Source organism: Oryzias latipes, chromosome 2 (assembly GCF_002234675.1).
Source record: "Oryzias latipes chromosome 2, ASM223467v1".
Lineage (NCBI taxonomy): Eukaryota > Metazoa > Chordata > Actinopteri > Beloniformes > Adrianichthyidae > Oryzias > Oryzias latipes.
Genome location: NC_019860.2, coordinates 23,919,252 through 23,928,239, shown reverse-complemented (window position 1 = coordinate 23,928,239; position 8,988 = coordinate 23,919,252). Strand labels below are relative to the sequence as shown.

At 44.7% G+C, this 8,988-nt stretch overlaps 8 non-coding genes across 8 annotated transcripts; 3 read left to right on the top strand and 5 right to left on the bottom strand.

The window, feature by feature from the left end:
* Positions 1-334: 334 nt before the first annotated feature.
* Positions 335-405, top strand: trnag-gcc. The gene has a single exon. It is a non-coding gene; the product is annotated as a tRNA-Gly (tRNA).
* Positions 406-556: 151 nt separating this feature from the next.
* trnad-guc lies at positions 557-628 on the bottom strand. Its single transcript has one exon. It is a non-coding gene; the product is annotated as a tRNA-Asp (tRNA).
* Positions 629-864: 236 nt separating this feature from the next.
* On the top strand, positions 865-937 carry trnak-cuu. The gene has a single exon. It is a non-coding gene; the product is annotated as a tRNA-Lys (tRNA).
* A 2,416-nt stretch (positions 938-3,353) lies between these two features.
* trnad-guc lies at positions 3,354-3,425 on the bottom strand. The gene has a single exon. It is a non-coding gene; the product is annotated as a tRNA-Asp (tRNA).
* A 592-nt stretch (positions 3,426-4,017) lies between these two features.
* trnag-gcc lies at positions 4,018-4,088 on the top strand. The gene has a single exon. It is a non-coding gene; the product is annotated as a tRNA-Gly (tRNA).
* Positions 4,089-4,635: 547 nt separating this feature from the next.
* On the bottom strand, positions 4,636-4,707 carry trnad-guc. The gene has a single exon. It is a non-coding gene; the product is annotated as a tRNA-Asp (tRNA).
* Positions 4,708-5,166: 459 nt separating this feature from the next.
* On the bottom strand, positions 5,167-5,239 carry trnak-cuu. The gene has a single exon. It is a non-coding gene; the product is annotated as a tRNA-Lys (tRNA).
* A 202-nt stretch (positions 5,240-5,441) lies between these two features.
* On the bottom strand, positions 5,442-5,514 carry trnam-cau. The gene has a single exon. It is a non-coding gene; the product is annotated as a tRNA-Met (tRNA).
* Positions 5,515-8,988: the final 3,474 nt, after the last annotated feature.

The following is an 8,988-nucleotide window of genomic DNA, read 5'->3' as shown; positions in this document are numbered from 1 at the left end:
TGTTTGAATATTGTAGCAGATGGGCTTCATCCAGATGGAACTGGGCGGCTGGAAGCGCGAGACGGTCCAGAAGGGGGCTATAACCAAGTACAGCAAAGGACAGGCACAGGGGCACAGATGAACCGGAGGCAAGGTCAACAGCCAAGTACAGGAGCACAGACGACCCAACTGGAATATGGCATGCTCGAGAGGCCAAGACACAAGCCCTTAACACACAACACCCTTGACAGCACCCAGCTGAGGAGCACGCCACGCCCAGGAGTCTTGAGCTGCATCCAGTAGTCTTGGAGTCAGTTGTCGAATGTGGTGATACACAATCTTTCTCATTTCCAGTGCATTGGTGGTTCAGTGGTAGAATTCTCGCCTGCCACGCGGGAGGCCCGGGTTCGATTCCCGGCCAATGCAACGTTACCTTTTATCTTTGCATGATAACAGGAGAATTTGTCAAAAATTGTTGAATATTGCAGTATGGCTTATGTTTACTTTTCGGGTTAACATTAGAATGAAAGTGACAGGCTGTGAAAAAGTATTTAAATTAGGGTTAAAACAAATTGAACTCCCCGTCGGGGAATCGAACCCCGGTCTCCCGCGTGACAGGCGGGGATACTCACCACTATACTAACGAGGAGATGACGCAAACATTGCACAGGCATGACTTTGTCGGCAACAACTGGGTGAGTCACTCTCCATGACTCTTCTCATTTATCCTCTACATTAGTTCTTAAAACTTTAAATCCAATATACCTTTTCACCGCTTGTGAGATTATGGCAGTGCTGTTACCACATTGACATTTTAACTGCCGTTAAAACACCCATGCACCTCCTCCACACTGAAGAAGGAGTAATAAAAATAAACTATGACAAGCCCGGCTAGCTCAGTCGGTAGAGCATGAGACTCTTAATCTCAGGGTCGTGGGTTCGAGCCCCACGTTGGGCGCTAGCTTTTTATAGGTCTGTTTTCTACTTAAATTTCTACATTTTTGATGGCTGTTTTTTTCTGGTTCTGTCAGTAGTGGTGCTTGTCAACCCCAAAACTTGAGGATTGTAGCAGCTATCAAAGTAATTCAAGACCAACTTTATTAATCCCCGTAAGGAAATTTAGTTGTAGTAGCAATACCATGGAAATAGGGGAATAAAGATAAACACAAGACACAGAATATACAGGGAAGAAAAGAGAAAAAATAAAATAACTATACAGTCAATAAACTCTAGAACACTCAATCTTATTTACATCCAAGTCTGCCAGATGAATTGTGAAGTCTAATGGCTGATGGCAGGAATGACTTCCTCTATTGTTCTCTGGCACAGCGGGGGTGTATAAGTGCTGTTGAAACTGCTTCTCAGTTTGTCCACGTCCCTGAAGAGGGGACTGGAGGGATTGTCCATTATGGTCCCCAGTTTAGCCAGTAGTCTGTCCCCCACTACCTCCTCCAAATTGGCAAGCTTGGAGCCAATAACAGACCCTGCTTTTCTAATGAGTTTATTCAGTCTGTTGGCGTCCTTTGCTTTGATGCCAGTACGACAGCACAGTGCAGCAAAGAAGATGGTGCTCGCCATGACAGACCGGTAGGACATGTGGAGCATCCTACTGCAAACATTGAAGGACCTGAGTCTACTCAGGAAGTAAAGTGTTAGTGTCAGTGTTAGTGGACAAGTCCAGTTTATCGTCCAGATGTACACCCAGGAACTTGTAGGACGAGACAATTTCTACATCCGTCCCACCGATACAGACTGGGGAGGGCGGAGACTTCCTCCTGCTAAAGTCAATCACCATCTCTTTTGTCTTGGCCACGTTCAGCTGCAGGTAATTTTCCCCAGACCACCTGACGAAACGCTCCAAGAGCCTCCTGTACTCCTCTTACCATCCATTTTTCACACATCCGACTATAGCTGTGTCGTCAGAGTACTTCTGAGGTTGACAAAACTCAGAGTAGTGCTGGAAGTCAGCTGTGTAGGTGGTAAATAGGAAGGTGGACAGCATGATTCCCTGAGGGTCTCCTTTGTTGCTTATAAGGGTGTCAGACACACAGCTCTGCAGTATCATAAACTGTGGTCGACATGTCAGGTAGTCCTCAATTCACAAGACCAGGGGGGCATCCACCTGCATCTTCCCTAACTTCTCCCTCATCAGTCTCAGCTGGATGGTGTTGAAGGCTGAAGAGAAGTCAAAGAACATGATATTCACTGTGGTGTTCGGGTTTTCCAGGGAGGAGTGTGCCCTCTGCAGCAGGTATATCAGTGCATTCTCCACTCCAGCCTTGGGTTGGTATGCAAACTGCAAAGGGTCTTGGAAGGGGCTCACCAGGGGTCTGAGGTGTGACAGCACCAGCTCCATGACCTTCATAACATGGGAGCTCAGTGCTATAGGCCTGTAGTCACTAGGGGCCTCAGGATGGTTCTTCTTTGGCACTCCATAGAACTGGGATCCTCTGAAGGTTAAGGCTCAGGTTGTACAGGTGCTGGAGTACACCACATAGCTAACTGGAACAGTTCTTGAGTACCCAGGGACTGATGCCATCAGGTCCAGCAGCCCTTTGCTGGTTGAGCCTCTCCGGCACTCTCCTCACTTGAGTGGGTGTGATGAACAGTCCAGTCTGGGGGGTGGGGGACGTTGCAGGGTCTGTGAAAGATGTCAGCTGTGGGGAGGGAGGTGGGGATTTCAGAGGTGCTGATGGCCCTGGAAGGTGAGTGGAAGAAGTCCAGTGGTCGTTCAGAGGAGAAGTGGGTGGACTGCTGGGGGAGGGGGAGCAGGTATCGAACCTGTTTAAAAACTGGTTCAGGTGCCTTGCAGGACAGCTGGGGGAGGGAGGTGGGGAAAGCAGAGGTGTTAATGGCCCTGGAAGGTGAGAAGAAGTCCGTTGGTCACCCAAAAGAGGAGTGGGGGGACAGCTGGGGGAGGGGGAGCTGGAATCAAACCTGTTAAAGAACTTGTTCAGCTAATTCGCTCGATCCACATTTCCTTCAGCTGGACATTTTCCCTTCCTCTGTAGGCCTCTTTCCTATCATTCAGAAGGGCCTTCAGCTCACAAGTAACCCAGGGTTTGTTGTTTGGGTAACATTGCACCCTCTAACACGGATGGAGTTGTCCGTGCAGAATTTGATGTAATCCGAGAGACAGTCTGTTAGTCCATCCGGGTCGTCACCATGAGGTTCATACAGAACAGACCAGTCTGTGGTTTCCAAGGCATCACGCAGGCTTTCCATGGCACCGTCAGACCATTTTGTAACAGTCCTCACAGTGACTGGTTTCTGTTTAACCACCAAGCTGCCTGTTGGGCTTCCGTTAGATTCCCGGCCAATGCAACTTCAAACAATATTGTTACCCACGGTGTTCCAGAAAAAAATTATTATCACTCCCCGTCGGGGAATCGAACCCCGGTCTCCCGCGTGACAGGCGGGGATACTTACCACTATACTAACGAGGAGATGATATAACATGTGCCAGCACGAGATCAGAACATTGTAAGATGACACGAAAGACCACGACATATTAGACTCTCGCCAACTCTTGCCTCGAAGAGGAGTTATTATTGCCGCCACCGCCGCTGCCCTCTTGAACGAGCCCTTCTTGTTCCCGTGCATGCGCAGATGCACCCCAGCTCGACTCTGTTCCAGTGGTGGTCTTGGAGGTAGTACCCCATCGCGTCTCTGTTCCAGTGGTGGTCTCGGAGGCACCCCATCCTTTAATTTATGCCTGACCTGCCAGCTAACTGCTGGCCTGACCCGCCTGCCCTCTAGGCCAACTACTTAGTGGAGACCTCTGTTCCTGTTTCCGCTTCCTCTTTGTTCCTTCTTCCGACCCACCAGCGCACTCTGACCTTCCTACAAGTGACGTTCCATGTCGGCCCTGTGACTGGAAGGTCATGAGTTCAAACCCAGGCTGGGAACACCCAAGGTGTAGGGTGGAAGGTCAAGGTCTGCCACAGACACCACGTCAGCAGCCGCTGGCCCACCCCACCCAGTAGTCTCGGCGTCAGTTTTGGAATGGGGTGATAGAGGATACTACTCAGTTCCAGTGCATTGGTGGTTCAGTGGTAGAATTCTCGCCTGCCACGCGGGAGGCCCGGGTTCGATTCCCGGCCAATGCATCAGTATCTTTTTCCTTAACAGGAGAACTTGTCAAAACTCGGCGGAATATGGCAATGTGGTTTTTGTTTACTTTTCAGGTTCACATGAGAATAAAAGTGACAGGCTATGAAAAAATGAGGGGTAAAACAAATTACACTGGCCGAAACAGACCAAAAACTTAAAAAATGGGACATAATGGCTCCCTGCTTGACATTCAGCATTAAGGGGTTGGATTGGGGGTGGTTCAACCACCAAAATGGTTCCTGAGCGCGGTTGTGTCTGCAGTTCACTGCTCCCCCAGGGGATGGGTCAAATGTGGAGAACAAATTTTGCAAACTTAGGTGTGTGATAGATAGTGGAACTATAACTTTGCTTTTGTGTCACCCCTGTGCAGAGAGTGGAACTTTCACCACTGAACTACCAACACATGATTGTTAGGGATGATCAAACCAAATTCACATGAATAAAAAGTTTGAATTAAACCAAACCAAAACCAAACAAGAATTATTTTTTTCAGCTTTAAGAAAGTATCATAGAACACATAAAAGAAAAAAAAAAGATATCACACTCCCCGTCGGGGAATCGAACCCCGGTCTCCCGCGTGACAGGCGGGGATACTTACCACTATACTAACGAGGAGATGACACCACCTGACCACACACCGAATACTATCCTTTAACACGGTGTGTGAGTGTGTTGGTTGGAATACTTTTCATCAAGAACAAAAGCATGTGAGAAACTTACTGATATGACTGAGAGGACAAGTCATAGGATCATACTTACCGCAGGCTCCACCTATTCACTAGCAACTCAATTACCTGAGAGCTATGCATTTTTTCTAATAGTTAAAGCATGACCTTTGCCTCGATCATGTAAATCTTGTAACAGCTTGTAAACTTAAATACCGAAATATGTTTTAAAACCCTTTGTCCCTAGAGGGACCTTTCTTTTCACTTCAAAAGCCCACTTTAGTGGTTGCCACGATTAATTATTTGTCTACATCAATAATCTATGAATAAAACCTTCAGTTATATTACAGTTTACTGTGAGAATCCTTTTCTCTTATACGATCTGTCACTACAACTCTAAAAAATGTTACGCCCAACGTGGGGCTCGAACCCACGACCCTGAGATTAAGAGTCTCATGCTCTACCGACTGAGCTAGCCGGGCATGGTGACTTGCATTTCCTGGCCTTTATAAGTATTTTTCCATTGTAGCGAAAACAACATTGTCCTTGCAGTCCTTAACTGCTGGAGCCATAGTTAAACCTACAGTTAAAAATTGCCAGGCGACCATTACAAATGGAAAGATTTCATCAAATCGCATCTAAAGGCATAAAGGGTTGTAATTTATGAAGAGGAGAAAAAATCTATGCCCCGTGTGAGGCTCGAACTCACGACCTTCAGATTATGAGACTGACGCGCTGCCTACTGCGCCAACGAGGCCATGAAACCCCAGTAGGACAATCGGATCTATGAATGGGCCATGACATGCATACTTACTAACATTTAGATGAGATTGCACAAATCAAGTTGCAGTGACAGCTACATAAAACAACTTCTAAACCCCGCCCCAAATTCCCTTCAACAACAGGTCAGCCACAGGACCTCCTCCTCATTCAACCTGAAAATGTTAAATGCTTTGCGATGTTTGCTTTTTGGTGGAGGCAGCAAACAAAACCTCAAGTTGTTTAGTTAGTGGCAGTATCAAGACTAGCAGGTTAATTTGAGTTCCTCCAAACTGGCTGAGCTAGTGCCATCTCACAGAGAGACTTATGTCGTAAAGGGGAAACTTGATTCAGCAGGTTGTACCTGGGATCTCATCTGGTCAATCAAAACTCAAAGCTTTTTGTCATTAACTTGGGAGTTAGAAATGCACATTAATGGATAAATGAAAAAGTACAAATGTTAACACCTGATAAATATTTTCTGACGTCAACCATTAAAATGGCAAAGTAGGACAAAGTAATGTTTGAAATTCTTTTGGGTCCAATCCAATATAGATAAGATCATTGACGTCAGATAAAAAAAAACTTTAAAAAAAATCCTGTGGCCTTTAAATCAGTGGTCCCCAACCACCGGGCCGCGGACCGGTATCGGGCCGGGGACACTTGGCACCGGGCCGTGGGAAATTTTGACACCGGGACGCACAGAAAGAAAAAATAATTTCCATTTTATTGTTTTTTTTCTCTCGAAAAGAACGTTTTATTTTGAAAAGTGACCGGATTCTCTCCGTTACATTCGTAACACTTAACGCACAACAAAGTCGCGACACCAAACATCACGTGATACACACCTTGCGTTGCACCTCAGCCCCCCACCCCCACCCCCACGGGTCCGCGGTAAACGTGCCTTGCGTTATACCGTTCCGCGGTGACAAAAAGATTGGGGACCACTGCTTTAAATTACCTTATTTTGTTTGTAACAAACTCGGAACCATAAAGTGGGGGCTAAATACGCATATGTTAATGGTAGGTTAATAGTAATGAGTTCCCTAATATTAATACGATCCTTTCTCACTACTCAGGGTAAATTTAAACTTACTAGTACATGGGGGTCTAAACTTAAAATAGACTTTAAGAGACTTCCATTCAAAAAATGCCAAAGTTAAAGAAATTAGCTAAACTAGCTAAATAAATAAACTAACTTTAACTATGTAGGAAGATTTTTCTTACCACAAGCATATTCACTCCATCCATTTTCTTCCACTCTTCTTCCACTCCATTTTCTGGTTCACGGGCAGCAATCTAAGCATTAATGTCCTGACTTTCCTCTCTCTGGCCACTTCATGTTGCTCCTCTCAGGGAATTCCAAGGATTATCCTGGCCAGCTGAGAGACTTAGTTTTTCCGATGTGTCCTCCGCCCAATGGGACCTTCCCGAAACACCACCAGCAAAGTGTCCAGGAGGCATCCGAACCAGATGGCTGAACCACCTAAGCGGATTCCTCTCAACATGGAGGAGCCGCGGCTCTACTAAGAGTCTCTCTGGCAGACTGGGCTCCTCGCCTTATCTCTAAGGGAGAACCCAGCCACCTGATGGAGGAAACTCCTTTCAGCCACTTGTATCCAAGACCTTGTTCTTTCGGTCATGACCCATTGCTCATGACCATAGGTGAGTATGGAGCAAAGATCCACCGGTAAATGAAGAGCTTCGCTTTCTCACTCACTCTCCACTTAACCAAAACGGACTGGCATAGTGGACGCCACGTATCACAGTGGACGCCACACCAATCTGCATGTCGATCTCATGCTCCGATCTTCCCTCACTCGAGAACAAGATTCCAAGATACCAAAACTCCTCCACCTGAGGCAGGAACTCTCAACCAGAAAGGACAAACTGCCTTTCTCTGGTGGAGACCCATGGCCTCAGACTTTGCGATGCTGTCGCAATGTTGGTCACAATGACTTAATATTTGTGCATGCATGGACGGATCAGGTAGCCATTACAAATTGGGTAGCCACAAACCCTAACTTCATTGAATGTTCCCTGGTAGGTAGTGTTTCACAGGGCAGCTGGAGCACTGCTTTACAGGATGTGTACTTGGTTGTTGTTTTTATTGCATAATAATGTGTTTCATAGATCATTAAAAGATTTTCTAAATAATTTAAAATGTTAAAAAAAATTGTTTCTTCACTTCTCACTGATCAATTTATCTCTCCTTTAGACAGGTTTAACATTTTTTGAATTTAACTCTACTTTTATACTTAAATGCACACAATAAAAGTTTTCAAATCATTAAAAAAAAGTTTATGACCCACTCCAACCATCTTTTGATCAATTTTCAATGTAGTGGTCTTTCAATTATGATTATGCCGTTTTCAGCCAAAATAACCAAACAAAAAAAAGGATAATTAGAAATTCACCTCTTGGTTGTGGGTGGGGCTGATGGTGCAGACTAAGCCCACCCTCCTTTCCCATTATCCATTTATTAACACGTTTTGCCGCTAGTTTACATGCAAAAACATAAAAAATAAAAAACATTGGAGGGGGTCTTTAAATGCACACAATTACAATCTTCATGTCACAAAAAATTGTTAACAAAATAAAACTTACCTGCTTCAACAAAAAGAAAAGCTCAAGAAACCAAGAAACCTTTAAAAAATTATTTTCAGTTTTAAACGCTTAACTTAAGTTTTTTCTTAATGGAAATCTAAAAATAAAAAACTTGAATATTAAAGGCGGGGGGGGGGGGGCTACCGCTTGCTAGCAAAGTCGTTGCTCAGAGTTAAGAAGTTAAACTTTACTGTTCACTATTACTAACTAAAACATTAACTAGCCATACAGAATATAACATTTGTCTTATTGAATTATATCAGAAACGTATTTAGTGCTGTAACAGCGTGAAAGTAACTCACCGATTTCGCTGCGATAACTGCGTCACGTTTGCAGAGCCGCCATTATGAGCCGCGAGGCCGAAGCACGAATCCTTTTTATATTTTAATAAAGAATTTCGTTACTATTGTCTATCAAACTGGTTTTAAAAGCTACAAATACGTCGTTCGCCTGAATAAAAAGTAGCGGTAACACGTAGATAACTGTGGCAGAGGACCTCAGGACGGGGCCGCCGAATCCGCTGGAGACCCTGCGGCGCCCGGGAACGTGCGTGAACGCGGACGGGAGCGCGTGCGTTCTCTGGGCCTGACGGCAGCCAAGATCAACGTCACCAGCGAGCACGCGGAACTACTTTTATTTATTTATATTTATTCTTTAACTGTCATAACATTACATTTTCTATAAAATTGTACCTACAATTACAGTTAGAAATAATTAAAATATTTTGGTAAAGTTTTGAGGAAAAATTCTCCCCATTTCTAAATATTTTTATTATTTATGTTTGCATTTTATTTTGTGGTTTTTAGTGACTAATAACTTCATTTTGAATACATTTTCATTTTAAATTGTACCACACTATGTATTT